This window comes from Sceloporus occidentalis, unplaced genomic scaffold (assembly GCF_023333645.1).
Source record: "Sceloporus occidentalis isolate IW3139 unplaced genomic scaffold, rSceOcc1.0.p SCAF_29, whole genome shotgun sequence".
Taxonomy (NCBI): domain Eukaryota; kingdom Metazoa; phylum Chordata; class Lepidosauria; order Squamata; family Phrynosomatidae; genus Sceloporus; species Sceloporus occidentalis.
In genome coordinates this window covers 481,890-497,740 of record NW_028317009.1, presented here as the reverse complement: position 1 = coordinate 497,740, position 15,851 = coordinate 481,890, and the positions used below count along the sequence as shown (strand labels likewise).

Sequence of the window (15,851 nt, the reverse complement as noted above, 5' to 3'; positions counted from 1 at the left end):
AATAACAAGGTTGCTACCAATCTTATCTTGTCCGGAGCCACCCTTGGTAGGAATTCCAGCGCTGTATAAACCAACGCCCATGGGTTAATGAATGACCGATCCGCTGAGCCCCCCCTCCCGGGTTACATGGGAGCTACTGAGGGAGACAATGTGTAAAAGTTTACCTATGATTGTCAGGAGGCAAATCAAGATGATCTAAGGATTGCTGAACCAGAGTCCAGGGCTGTAGACGTGACATCCGCTCCTGACGTACCCCTCTGTGCAGAGGCAGGTGGACTCGGCTGGTGAGCGTGGCACGTGCTGTGTTTGCAGGGGTGGCTGGCACATACCGTGTAGACTCAGTGAGCCTCTGTGCTGTTCTCTGTAAGCAGGTATCCTGGGGGGCACCTGTGGAGTTACAGGGAGAGAAGGGGTTAAATCTACCATAACAGTGGAAGATCAGATACATTTTAAGCCAGTAAAACTAAATCATGTAAAGTGTTTCAAAATGTTTCTTCCTCTTTCATACAGGACAACGATTCTCATTATCCCTCGACACATGGGAGTGGTGGTTTAACAATCGAGTGGAGTGAATGCAGTGTATGGAGTTCAGCTTAACTGGGAATGCTTAGAAACCACAAGGTAGGACCCCAAAGCTCTAATCTCCTCCGAAGTCTTGTGACCCCAGCACGCGTTGGGTGATACCTGCATTCATGGTTCATCCATAGATCAACGCAGACAAAGCCGTGGCTGCAGGGGCCGCTGCTACAGACGTTGGAGACGCAGCCTTCGGGCACTCCTTCCCGGCTTATAACGGACACCGGCGAGGCCGTCGTGTTCTCCATGGGCATGCGGTAGCCGTTCAGTCTCTGGTTCTTTATGCATCCTGATTACAAAGAAGGAATTGGAGATCAGCACATGATGGGAATTCAGCATCGTATGGTGTATTCCAGGTAATGACGGGCAGGGAGAGTCTTTATACCCCATGGATTTACAGATGGCTTCTAATCTTACATGCACTAGAAATGCTTTTACAGTTTTATTAAAGCCCATTGTTGTGAAAGCGTGAACTCTTACTATCTAACAATTTTGATTTTTACCTTGATAACCCGATTGGTTGATGCTTCCCAGAGTCTCGCATCTCGGAACGACTTTAATTTCTTTGTAGGTCCCGTGAGCTGCTGTCGTCTGTGCTCCCCTCCTCCATTAAAGCGAAGTGTGAACTCATTCTGCATCCTTTCCAAGCCAACTTTGTTCCACTCTCTGAGATTGTAGGAGACCGTTAGAAGCCCATGCCTCACCTCAACAAAACAAACGGTGCCGTTAGATCCCCGGGTCATGCTGAACCATCGGGTGCTGAAGCTCCGCTATGATCTACAGGCTGCGGACCCAGACCACCTAACAGTGGAGCACTCTGGGCTCTTGCAGCGAACGCTGAAATACAATGACCCTAAAGCTGTCCCATCTACAGGCTGCTCTGAATCGGGAGCTTCAGATGTGGATGTGACTCTACCCAACGTGCAGCATGATGTGTGTCAAGGTATGGACTTAATGCTGTGTTTGGTACCTGCAGGTGGATAGATTTGTTCTGGTCCTTAGAAGACAAACGCAGAATGACGTTGAAAATGTGTCCGCTGCGGATGGAGAGAATGAGGGAGCAGGTACCGGATGTGGCCTCCAGGATGGAAGACGTTTTGTGGACATCTGCAAAAGGATGAGTATATAATGCGGATTACGCTATTCACTATGATACAGAAATGATCGCCCAGCAGAGCACCAGGCGGTGGCAGAGCATTCAGATGTGATGTATGAAGAGTCCTTTCTGGCAGAGCTTTGGGCACAAACATTCGAATGGATTACTTGATTGCACCGCAACTCCCCATTTCCCAATAATCTACACTATACTCTGGGCATTCACAAAGATGTCCCAGTTCAGGTGAGTCTCTTTAATATAACATAAATATTGGCATGAAAAATAGTACTTCATCTAAATGGCTTAATATAAAACACATTTTATAGTGTGAGACATTCTGATCAGCGAGGTGGTGGAATCATTAATTCAGGTTTGGGTCTCTTTTTAATGTTCTTGTAGTTATAACCCGTGAGCGCATCGCTGTAAGCCAAGCCTGTACCTTTTCCGCAGTCCTGGTGAGCGGGTGGGCAATCACAGCTGGGGGTCCAGGGGTCACTGGCGCAAGGAGAGTCACAGGGTGCAGGTGATGAGCAAGCTGTACCCTTCCTTGCACAGCCTGGGGAGCTATTAACGGCCTCCAGCGGGGCTGCTAGATCATACACCTGTGTTAAAGGAAACACACACCCCATAAAGAAAATTATTAGATATCATTCTGCAGGTCATCACAAAGTAGCTCAGATAACTCGGCGGAAAGCTTTGATACGGACCTACCTGTTACGTTCTTACGGTTCAGTTAACCTTTGTTACCCTTAGAATGTCTATTGAGCTGGCTCCTCACACACTCTGGCTGCATATCTGCGAGTTGTGTTTTATTGCTCTTCATCGCATTTGTCGAGATGCTTGTTGAATTCAAGTTGTCAATTTCTACCGCGTCCAACCAGAAGGAGCCCCCCCGTCTGCTGCTGAATGTTAATACACATTACTAATCAAAAAACTTTCTAATGTATTCGTGTCTTATAGGAATCATTACCAACCTCTGTCCTACATGATACCAGCTGGGACTATCCTGCTAACCCACCTGGTCATATCGTGTCCCTCTGCTCAGAGACCCCCAAAGTACCGAAGCTGATTTACCGGATGCATCCACAGATCCCATGTCCACTACAGAGCAGCCGTCTGCAGTAAGAGGTAAGCGATACTCTGCGTGATAGAAAGTCATTACCTGTTTATTAAGAACGACATTGCGGAGACGGCCTTTAAAGGGTTTGTGCGGAAGGAGATTGTGGGAGCGAGTAGATGACTGCTTAACGCCTCCGAGCTGCAGAACGGTATCTGACTCCCAAAACCTGCAGAGAATGGCATGCATATCAGACACGGGTCACAGTAACACGTGGTGTGGGGCTTTACTACTGCAGATAATATTCAACCTGCATAAAAATTGTCATGACTCTTCAACACTTCCTTTCTCTTCATCCATGCAGATTACAAACCCAGGGGAGCAGCCGCTAGGCATTAATCCCGGTTTATCCTCTGTGACTGCAGTAAAGTCAGCCCTGATCTCCAGCCCAAGCCATCCATGTGCTCCGTACCTTCTGTCCTGCATGATGACTCCGTGGACTTCATAACTCGTTCGATCCTCTGTAAGTAGCTTTCCTCCGATCCCCCTCTGTCTCATTTATCAAAGCAGTGTGGCAGCGATCCAGAGTCAGGCTGACTCCCTGCACCGAAGTAAATGAAGTCAGTATTTCATCTTCTCTGACTGCCCGACGTTGACCTTTTCCTTTAAGTAAATGTGACTGCGTGCGATTAGAATCGTTGTGTATTTGGCGTGACTTGTCTTGGTTATATGTTCCATGTAGCATTAGCTGAGGGTCAGTTAGTTGAGTATAATGCAGCTCTGTGTCTGCTCTCAAAGATTCACCTTTATTCTACTTCTGTGAGAAAAGGAGAATATTTAAGCTTTCCTGTGGCTGCATTAATTACATGTCTGGCTCACGATGTGATAATTAACTTACTTTATCTTTTAGGCGCAGGTCTATCCGATGCCGTTCTGTCTGTCATGTTCTCCTGCTCTGGAAAGCTAAGCCTCAGCGTGGTCAGGTCTTGTCTGAAGATGAGAAGGAGACGGCTGCTTGTAATCTTTTTGGGAATGGAAACAAAACCACATTAACAGCAGTGCGGCTGGACCCGGAGCAGACTAAGACTGTAATTCAACTGTGATTATTGTCAATATAGATTTATTACTTTTACTTCATGTTTCTCATGACTTCATAATTGTATTTGTAACTCTATGCCTTGTGATCTGTAACTCATTGCACTGTAATTGTGATTCTTTGCATTGTGATTAGTAACCACATGTTGTGATTTGTTACTCATTGCATGGTACTTGTTACTTTTTGACTTGTGATTTACTTGTTACTCTTTGCATTGTATTTGTGATTTGACTCGACTCTGTATTGTACTGTGTAGATTTTCAATAAAAGTAGTTTAGTTCTCTATTTCTGCTCAGTTTGAATCAATTAAAGCACAGAAAGAACCATAAGATCATCTTACTTATAAAGAAACTCACAATTAAACAGGGGGTATACAATAACTAATAACCATTCATAAATATATAAGGGAAAGAAGGTGCTCTACCTCTGCTCTCTCGCTGATACTGCTCCTCCTCGCTACACCCTCTCGATACTCACCAACTGGGATGAAGTTCTTACTGTCTCTTGACGCTCCACGGTGTCATAATCCATCTGTGCTGTCTCTTACGAACTCCAGCAATGGATGGATCCATGCATAGCCGTTACCGTGAAATGTTCTGAGTCTGCTGGCGGCGTGGCCCAAGGAACGACGTGAAACAGCGACACCTAGAAAGACAAATGGAAATATTTTGGCTTCAATGGTAGACTGTCTGAAGTTGGTGATGTAAGGGATAAGTCACACAGGAACATGGTCCAGAAAATCTGCCTACCTGTAACCGGTGAGAGTCGACCATTCAGGCAAGGGTTTTGGGGCAGAGAATAACAGTTCTGGTAAAAGTGTTTCTGTACCGGACATCTGCAAGACATGTTTCCAACTTGGGGAATTGAGACTAAAGATGCGCTACCTCCATCCACGAGAGGCGGGGATCTGCTGACTGCACTATGGATTGTGCACCCGCCATCCTGCAAACAGCCCATCCGTGAACAGAAATCAATGGATACTTGGAAATTCCTTTCCTTCAGAACTGATCGGATCTGTCATTGAGAAGAATACAAAAAAACTCAGTTAAAACGGCACCAAAAACTTATCTAGACATCATCACAGTTCTGTTGCCATTAGGCACCCCAGGACCAGCTCCCTCCCACAACAAATGCAGATAAAGATGATTAAAACGCATTGGTCTTAGATCTTTACTTTTGTTATAAAGTAATAAACCCCCTGCTGTACCCTCAGAGATTCAAAACCAAGGGAATTATTTCCACAAAACTATGAAAGACAAACAGGATACATCTAGATATCATGAGAATGATAAATATTCTGCGTTTTGTAATATCATTAATTTTAAGAGACAGCCAACGTTATTCTTACTCAGTAATTACGCCATAAACACTCTGTCCATACCTTCTCTCTCTGGGCTGTCAATAAGCTCCGTAAGATCTCGGATTTGTGGCAAGGAGGCAGCTCCGCATACTGAAAATGTCACGTCGGTCGCGTTATCCTCTGCATTCACCACACTGAAGATGTGGATATGGCTGGGATGGGCAGCTGCCATGTCTGCCAGGACGGCCTGGAGCTGGTCACGTCTGCTGACTCCAAACTCATCCATCTCTATGAATTCCTCTGCTGTAATGCCTAAAATGCGGGTTAAAAAGTTGTGACTGAGAAGCAGAGATAGTAACGTATTTACCCAGATAGGAGCAGGGAAGGGAATTGGGGTTACGCACTCAGTAGTACAAGGGTCACTTAATGCCAAGAGCGTTCCTGTCCCACCCTTTCCTTCTATCCCTATGCAGGGATACTACATCATTTTAATGTCTTTATGGTACAATGTACAGGAGTCCAGGGAAATGGCTACATATATATGTAGCTATGGTGACCTGTACATCACTTCTTTATCTAGTGCAAAGTCTATGATGGTCAAACCAGGCAGTCTTCCCATCAAACATCCCAGCGGAGTCCTACAAGAATCTACCTGAGACCCCTCCGCACGACTTATTACTTACTTGTGAGTCTCAGAGACACCGAGCTGCGGAAGGCGTCACTTCCAATCTCTTGTACATAAATTTTGATAGTAGAGAAGGTATCTGGCCACACCATCAGAAACCGTAATATTGAGGTCGTGCGTTCCCTGCGGATGTCTCTCGGTCATTAGGATTGTCCCGGTGTTTTGGTTCAACCAAAAATACCTACAGAAAACAAACTGTCAATGCAATGTTATCTTCCTCAGACACGCCTTCTAACTCCCTCATACACCAGACACGTCTTCTCTCTCCCTCATACACCAGACACGTCTTCTCTCTCCCTCATACACCAGACACGTCTTCTCTCTCCCTCATATACCAGACACGTCGTCTTCCTCCCTCATAAATCAGACATGTCTTCTCACTCCCTCTTAACCCAGACATGTCTCCTCACTCACTCATACACGTCTTCTCTCTCCCTCATCCACAAGACACGTCATCTCGCTCCCTCATACACCAGACATGTCTTCTTGCTCCCTCATACACAAGACACATCTTCTCTCTTCCTCATACATCAGACATCTGTTCTCGCTCCCTCATACACCACACATCTCATCACTCCCTCATACACCAGACACGTCTTCTTGCTCCCTCATACACCTGACACATATGGTTGTTCACGTACATAACAGACAAGTCATAAAGCTCCAACATACACCAGACGTCTTCTTGCTCCCTCATATATCAGACATGTATTCGCCCTCTCTAATACAACAGACACGTCTTCTCACTCCCTCATACACCTGACATGTATTCTCCCTCTCGCATACACCAGACACATCTCCTCACTCCCTCATACACCAGACACGTCGTGTCTCTCTCATACACCAGACACATCTTCTCTCTTCTTCATACACCAGACACGTCTTCTCCTTCACTCACACACCAGACGTGTCTTCTATCTTCCTCCTTCAGCAGACACATCTTCTAACTTCCTCATACACCAGGAAGTTGTGTTTCTCCCTCATATATCAGACATGTCTTCTTACTCCCTCACACACCAGAGATGTTGTCTTTCTCCCTCATATATCAGACATGTCTTCTCACTCCCTCACACACCAGACACATCATCTCTCTCCCTCATACACCAGAGATGTCTTCTCACTCCCTCCTACACCAGACATGTCTTCTCATTCCCTCATAATCCAGACATGTCTCCTCACTCACTCATACAGACATGTCATCTTGCTCCCTCATATACCAGACACTTCAGCTTGCTCCCTCATACATCAGACACTTCAGCCAGCTCCCTCATACATCAGACATGTCTTCTTGCTCCCTCATACATCATTCTTGTCTTCTCGCTCCCTCATCCACCAGACAAAGCTTCTCAGTTCCTCATACACCAGACACATCTTCTGTCTCCCTCATTAACCAGCCATGTCTTCCATCTCCCTCATTAACCAGACACGTCTTCTCTCTCCTTCATTAACCAGACACTTCTGATCACTCCCTCATACACCAGACACCACTTCTCTCTCCCTCATACACCAGACACGGCTTCTCAGTCCCTCAGTCCCAGACACGTCTGCTCGCTACCTCATACACCAGATATGTCTTTTCCCTTTCTTATACAACAGACATGTCATCTCGCTCCCTCAGACAACAGACACATCTTTTATCGCCGTCATACACAAGACACGTCTTCTCATTTCCTCCTACACCAGACACTTCAGTTCACTTCCTCAAACATCAGACATGTCTTTTCGCTCCCTCTTACACCAGACACATCTTCTTGCTCTCTTATACACCAGACGTTTTCTCACTCCCTCATACACCAGACACGTCGTCTCTCTCTCTCTCATACACCAGACACATCTCCTCACTCCCTCATACACCAGACACGTTGTCTCGCTCCCACATACACCAGAGACGTTGTGTTTCTCCCTCATATATCAGACATGTCTTACTCCCTCACACACCAGAGATGTTGTCTTCCTCCCTAATGAATCAGACATGTCTTCTCACTCCCTCATACACCAGACACATCATCTCTCTCCCTCATACACCAGAGATGTCTTCTCACTCCCTCATACACCAGACATGTCTTCTCATTCCCTCATAATCCAGACATGTCTCCTCACTCACTCATACAGACATGTCATCTTGCTCCCTCATATACCAGACACTTCAGCTTGCTCCCTCATACATCAGACACTTTAGCCAGCTCCCTCATACATCAGACATGTCTTCTTGCTCCCTCATACATCATTCTTGTCTTCTCGCTCCCTCATCCACCAGACAAAGCTTCTCAGTTCCTCATACACCAGACTCGTCTTCTGTCTCCCTCATTAACCAGCCATGTCTTCCATCTCCCTCATTAACCAGACACGTCTTCTCTCTCCTTCATTAACCAGACACTTCTGATCACTCCCTCATACACCAGACACCACTTCTCTCTCCCTCATACACCAGACACGGCTTCTCAGTCCCAGACACTTCTGCTCGCTACCTCATACACCAGATATGTCTTTTCCCTTTCTTATACAACAGACATGTCATCTCGCTCCCTCAGACACCAGACACATCTTTTATCTCCGTCATACACAAGACACGTCTTCTCGTTTCCTCCTACACCAGACACTTCAGTTCACTTCCTCAAACATCAGACATGTCTTTTCGCTCCCTCTTACACCAGACACATCTTCTTGCTCTCTTATACACCAGACATGTTTTCTCACTCCCTCATCCACCAGACATGTCTTCTCCCTCTCTCATACAACAGACATGTCACCTCGATCCCTCATACACCAGACACGTCATCTCGCTCCCTCATACACCAGACATGTCTTCTTCCACTCTAATACAACAGACACGTCTTCTCTCTCCCTCATACATGAGACATGTCTTCCCTCTCCCTCATACACGAGACACTTCTTCCCTCTCCCTCATGCACGAGACATGTCTTCCCTCTCCCTCATACACCAGACACGTCTTCTCTTTCCCTCATACACCAGACATGCCTTCTCTCCCCCCAAACACCAGACACGTCTTCTGTCTCCATCATACAGCAGACATGTCTTCTTCCTCTTTAACACAACAGACACGCCATCCCGCTCCCTCATACCCCACACACATCTTCTAGCTCCCTCATACACCAGACATATCTTCTCACTCCTTCATACAGCAGACATGTCTTCTCACTCCCTCATCCACCAGACATGTCTTCTCCCTCTCTTATTCAACAAATATGTCATCCCGCTCCCTCTTACCCCAGACATGTCTTCTCACTGCCTCATACACCAGACAAATCTTACTTCTTTCTCATACATCAGGCATGTCTTCTATCTTTTTTATAAACCAGACACTCCAACTCTATCCCTCATACACCAGACAAGTATTCTCGTTCTTTTATACACCAGACATGGTAATTCTCTAACTTATACACCAGACAAGTCTTCTCTCTCCCTCATACACCAGAAACGTCTCCTCCCTCTCTTATACAACAGACATGTCTTCTCACGCCGTCATACATCAGACACATCTATCTCCCTCATACACCAGAAACGTCTGCTCAATACCTCACAGACCACTCATGTCTTCTCTCTGCTTTATACACCAGATACTTCAGATCGCTCCCCTCATACATCACACATGCCTTCTTGCTCCCTCATACACCAGACGTGTCTGTGTATGAGGGGGAGAGAAGACGTGTCTGGTGTCACTCTCCTTAATAGAACAGACACTTCAGTTATCTTCCTCGTACACGAGACACGTCAGCTGGCTCCGTCATTACACCAGACATTGCTTCTCATTCTTATACATCAGACATGCCTTCTCCTTTTCTTATACAACTAACACACCTATCTCCCTCATACACCAAACACACCTATCTCCCTCATACACCAGACACGTCTTCTCTCTCCCTCATACACCAGACATGTCTTCTCTCTCCTTTATACACCAGACACATCAGCTCTCCCTCAGATACCAGACATGTCATCCCGGTCCCTCATACCCCAGACATGTCTTCTTGCTCCCTCGTACACCACACACTTCAGCTCTCTCCTTGATACATCAGACATGTATTCTTGGTCCCTCATATACCAGACATGTCTCCTCACTCCCTCGTACACCAGACACGTCACCTCAATCCCTCATACACCAGACACATCTTCTCTCTCCCTCATACACCAGACAAGTCTGCTCGCTCACTCATACACCAGACATGTCTTCTCTCTCCTTCATACACCAGACATGTCTTCTCTCTCCTTCATACACCAGACATGTCTTCTCTCTCCTTCATACATCAGACACATCTTCTCTCTCCCTTATACAACAGACATGTCTCGTCACTCCGTCATACATCAGACAAATCTATCTCCCTCATACACCAGACACGTCTTCTCAATCCCTCATACAACAGACACATCAGCTCTCCCTCAGATACCAGACATGTCATCCCGCTCCCTCATAAACCAGACACGTCTTCTCTCTCCCTCATCCACCAGACATGTGTTCTCCCTCTCTTATGCAACAAATACATCATCCCGCTCACTCTTACTCCAGACATGTCTTCTCACTGCCTCATACACCAGACAAATCTTTTCTCTTTCTCATACATCAGGCATGTCTTCTCTCTCCCTCATACACCAGACACGTCTTCTCTCTCCCTCATACACCAGACACGTCTTCTCTCTCCCTCATACACGTCTTCTCTCTCCCTCATATACCAGAGACGTCGTCTTCCTCCCTCATAAATCAGACATGTCTTCTCACTCCCTCAAAACCCAGACATGTCTCCTCACTCACTCATACACGTCTTCTCTCTCCCTCATCCACAAGACACGTCATCTCGCTCCCTCATACACCAGACATGTCTTCTTGCTCCCTCATACACAAGACACATCTTCTCTCTTCCTCATACATCAGACATCTCTTCTCGCTCCCTCATACACCACACATCTCATCACTCCCTCATACACCAGACACATCTTCTGGCCCCCTCATACACCTGACACATATGGTTGTTCACGTACATAACAGACAAGTCATCAAGCTCCAACATACACCAGACGTCTTCTTGCTCCCTCATATATCAGACATGTATTCGCCCTCTCTTATACACCAGGCACATCTCCTCACTCCCTCATACACCAGACACGTCGTCTCTCTCTCTCTCATACACCAGACACGTCTTCTCCTTCACTCATACACCAGACGTGTCTTCTATCTTCCTCCTTCAGCAGACACATCTTCTAACTTCCTCATACACCAGACACGTTGTCTCGCTCCCACGTACACCAGAGACGTTGTGTTTCTCCCTCATATATCAGACATCTCTTCTTACTCCCTCACACACCAGAGATGCTGTCTTCCTCCCTAATGAATCAGACATGTCTTCTCACTCCCTCATACACCAGACACATCATCTCTCTCCCTCATACACCAGAGATGTCTTCTCACTCCCTCATACACCAGACATATCTTCCCATTCCCTCATAATCCAGACATGTCTCCTCACTCACTCATACAGGCATGTCATCTTGCTCCCTCACATACCAGACACTTCAGCTCGCTCCCTCATACATCAGACACTTCAGCCTGCTCCCTCATACATCAGACACTTCAGCCAGCTCCCTCATACATCAGACATGTCTTCTTGCTCCCTCATACATCATTCTTGTCTTCTCGCTCCCTCATACACCAGACAAAGCTTCTCAGTTCCTCATACACCAGACACGTCTTCTGTCTCCCTCATTAACCAGCCATGTCTTCCATCTCCCTCATTAACCAGACACGTCTTCTCTCTCCTTCATTAACCAGACACTTCTGATCACTCCCTCATACACCAGACACCACTTCTCTCTCCCTCATACACCAGACACGGCTTCTCAGTCCCTCATACACCAGACACGTCTTCTCTCTTCCTCAGAAACCAGACACGTCTGCTCGCTACCTCATACACCAGATATGTCTTTTCCCTTTCTTATACAACAGACATGTCATCTCGCTCCCTCATACACCAGACACATCTTTAATCTCCGTCATACACCAGACACGTCTTCTCGTTCCCTCATACACCAGACACTTCAGTTCACTTCCTCAAACATCAGACATGTCTTTTTCCTTTCTTATACACCAGACATGTCTTCTCACTCCCTCATCCACCAGACATGTCTTCTCCCTCTCTCATACAACAGACATGTCACCTCGATCCCTCATACACCAGACACGTCATCTCGCCCCCTCATACACCAGACATGTCTTCTTCCACTCTAATGCAACAGACACGTCATCTCGCTGCCTCATACACGTCTTCTCTCTCCCTCATACATTAGACATGTCTTCTCTCTCCCTCATACACGAGACACGTCTTCCCTCTCCCTCATACACGAGACACTTCTTCCCTCTCCCTCATGCACAAGACACGTCTTCCCTCTCCCTCATACACCAGACACGTCTTCTCTTTCCCTCATACACCAGACATGCCTTCTCTCCCCCCAAACACCAGACACGTCTTCTGTCTCCATCATACAGCAGACATGTCTTCTTCCTCTTTAACACAACAGACACGCCATCCCGCTCCCTCATACCCCACACACATCTTCTAGCTCCCCCAGACATGTCTTCTCACTCCCTCATACACCAGACATGTTTCCTCCCTCTCTTATACAACAAAAATATACCAGACATGTCTACTCACTCCCTCGTACACCAGACACGTCACCTCGATCCCTCATACACCAGACACATCTTCTCTCTCCCTCATACACCAGACAAGTCTGCTCGCTCACTCATACACCAGACATGTCTTCTCTCTCCTTCATACACCAGACACATCTTCTCTCTCCCTCATCCACCAGACATGTCTCCTCTCTCTCTTATACAACAGACATGTCTCGTCACTCCGTCATACACCAGACACATCTTCTCTCTCCCTCATCCACCAGACATGTCTTCTCCCTCTCTTATGCAACAAATACGTCATCCCGCTCCCTCTTACTCCAGACATGTCTTCTCACTGCCTCATACACCAGACAAATCTTTTCTCTCTCATACATCAGGCATGTCTTCTCTCTCCCTCATACACCAGACACGTCTTCTCTCTCCCTCATACACCAGACATGTCTACTCTTTCTCTTATACAACAGACACGTCTATTCTCTCCCTCATACACCAGACACGTCTTCTCTCTCCCTCACAAACGAGACACGTCTTCTCTCTACCTCATACACCAGACATGTCTTCACTCTCCCTCATATACCAGACACATCTTCACTCTCCCTCATACACCAGACATGTCTTCTCTCTCCCGCATACGCCAGACATGTATTCTCCCTCTCTCATACACCGAACATGTCTTCTCTCTCCTTCATACACCAGACACGTCTTCTCTCCCGTATACACCAGACACTTCAACTCTCTCACTCATACAACAGACATGTCTTCTCCCTCTCTTATACAATAGACACGCCATCCTGCTCCCTCATGGACCAGATACATCTTCTCGCTTCCCTCAGACACCAGACATCTCTTCAACCTCTCTTACACAACAAACACTTCATCCCGCTCCCTCATACACCAGAGATGTCTTCTCCGTCTCTTATGCAACAAACACGTCATGTCACTCCCTCATTCACGTCTGATCGCTTCCTCATATACCAGACATGTCTCTTTACTCTCTGATACACCAGACACGTCTTCTCTCTCCCTCATACGCCAGACATGGCATCTCAGTCCCTCCTACACCAGACACATCTTCTGTCTCCCTCATTAACCAGACACGTCTTCTCTCTCCCTTATTAACCAGACACATCTTCTCTCTCCCTCATTAACCAGACATGTCTTCTCCTTCTCTTATAATACAGACATATCATCCTGCTCCCTCATGCACCAGACATGTCTTCTATCTCCCTCATACACCAGTCACGTCTTCTCTGTCCCTTATACACCAGACATGTCTTCTCGCTCCCTCATAAACCAGACACGTCTTCTCGCTCCCTCATAAACCAGACACGTCTTCTCGCTCCCTCATACAACAGACACGTCTGCTCTCTCCCTCATATACGAAACATAAATTCTCCCTCTCTCATACACCAGACTTGTCTTCTCTCTCCTTTATACACCAGATACTTCAGATCACTCCCTCATCCACCAGACACGTCTTCTCTCTCCATCATACACCAGACACGTCTTCTCTCTCCCTCATATACCAGACACGTCTTCTCTCTCCCTCTTACACCAGACACGTCTTCTCTCTCCCTCATATACCAGACACGTCTTCTCTCTCCCTCTTACACCAGACACGTCTTCTCTCTCCCTCATATAGCAGACACGTCTTCTCTCTCCCTCATATACCAGACACGTCTTCTCTCTCCCTCTTACACCAGACATGTCTTCTCCCTCCCTCATCCACCAGACACATCTGCTTGCTACCTCATACGCCAGATATGTCTTCTCCCTTTCTTATACAACAGACATGTCATCTTGCTCCCTCATACACCAGACATGTCTTCTTGCTCCCTCATAAACCAGACACGTCTTCTCGCTCCCTCATACAACAGACACGTCTGCTCTCTCCCTCATATACGTAACATACATTCTCTCATACACCAGACTTGTCTTCTCTCTCCCTCATACACCAGACACTTGAGATCACTCCCTCATACACCAGACACGTCTTCTCTCTCCCTCATACACCAGACACGTCTTCTCTCACCCTCATACACTAAACACGTCTTCTCTTACCCTCATACACCAGACACGTCATCTCGCTCCCTAATACACCATACATGTCTTCTCTCCCCCTCAAACACCAGACACGTCTTCTCTCTCCCTCATACAACAGACACGTCTTCTCTCTCCCTCATACAACAGACACGTCTGCTCTCTCCCTCATATACCTAACATGAATTCTCCCTCTCTCATACACCAGGCATCTCTCTCCTTTATACACCAGACACTTCAGATCACTCCCTCATACACCAGACATGTCTTCTTTCTCCCTCATACACCAGTTACGTCCTCTTCTCTCCCTCATACACCAGAAACTTCTTCTCACTCCCTCATCCACCAGACATGTCTTCTCTCTCCCTCATACACCACACACGTCTTCTCTCTACCTCATACACCAGACGTGTCTTCTCACTCCCTCATACACCAGACATGTCTTCTTCCTCTCTAATACAACAGACACGCCATCCCGTTCCATCATACACCGGATACATCTTCTCGTTTCCCTCATACACCAGTCATCTTTTCACCCTCTTTTATACAACAAACACGTCATCTCGTTCCCTCATTCACGTCTGATTGCTCCCTCATATACCAGACATGTCTCCTCGCTCCCTCATATACCAGACACGTTTCCTCGCTCCCTGATACACCAGACACGTCTTCTCTCTCCCTCATATACCAGACACATCTGTTCTCACCCTCATACACCAGATACGTCTTCTCTCTCCCTCATACACCAGACACTTCAACCCTCTCCCTCATACAGCAGACATGTCTTCTTCCTCTCTTATACAATAGGCACGTAATCTTGCACCCTCATACACCAGGTACGTAATCTCGCACCCTCATACACCAGACATGTACATACACCAGAGGACTTCTTCCTCTCTAATACAACAGACACACCTTCCCGCTTCCTCATGCACCAGATACATCTTCTTGCTTCCCCCATACACCAGACATCTCTTCACCCCCCCTTTACAACAAACACGTCATCCGGTTCCCTCATATACCAGACATGTCTCCTTGCTCCCTCATATACCAGACATTTCTCCTTGCTCCCTCATATACCAGACATGTCTCCTTGCTCCCTCATAAACCAGTCACGTCTTCTCTCTCCCTTATAAACCAGACATGTCTTCTCTCTCCCTCATACAGCAGACATGTCTTCTCCCTCCCTCATACACCAGACATGTCTTCTCCCTCCCTCATACACCAGACACATCTGCTTGCTACCTCATACGCCAGATATGTCTTCTCCCTTTCATATACAACAGACATGTCATCTTGCTCCCTCATACACCAGACATGTCTTCTCGCTCCCTCATAAACCAGACACGTCTTCT

At 46.8% G+C, this 15,851-nt stretch overlaps 1 pseudogene; it reads right to left on the bottom strand.

Moving 5' to 3' along the window:
* Positions 1 to 338: 338 nt before the first annotated feature.
* LOC149299072 (neural-cadherin-like) overlaps positions 339 to 15,851 on the bottom strand; it is a 38,955-nt pseudogene continuing 23,442 nt past the window's right edge.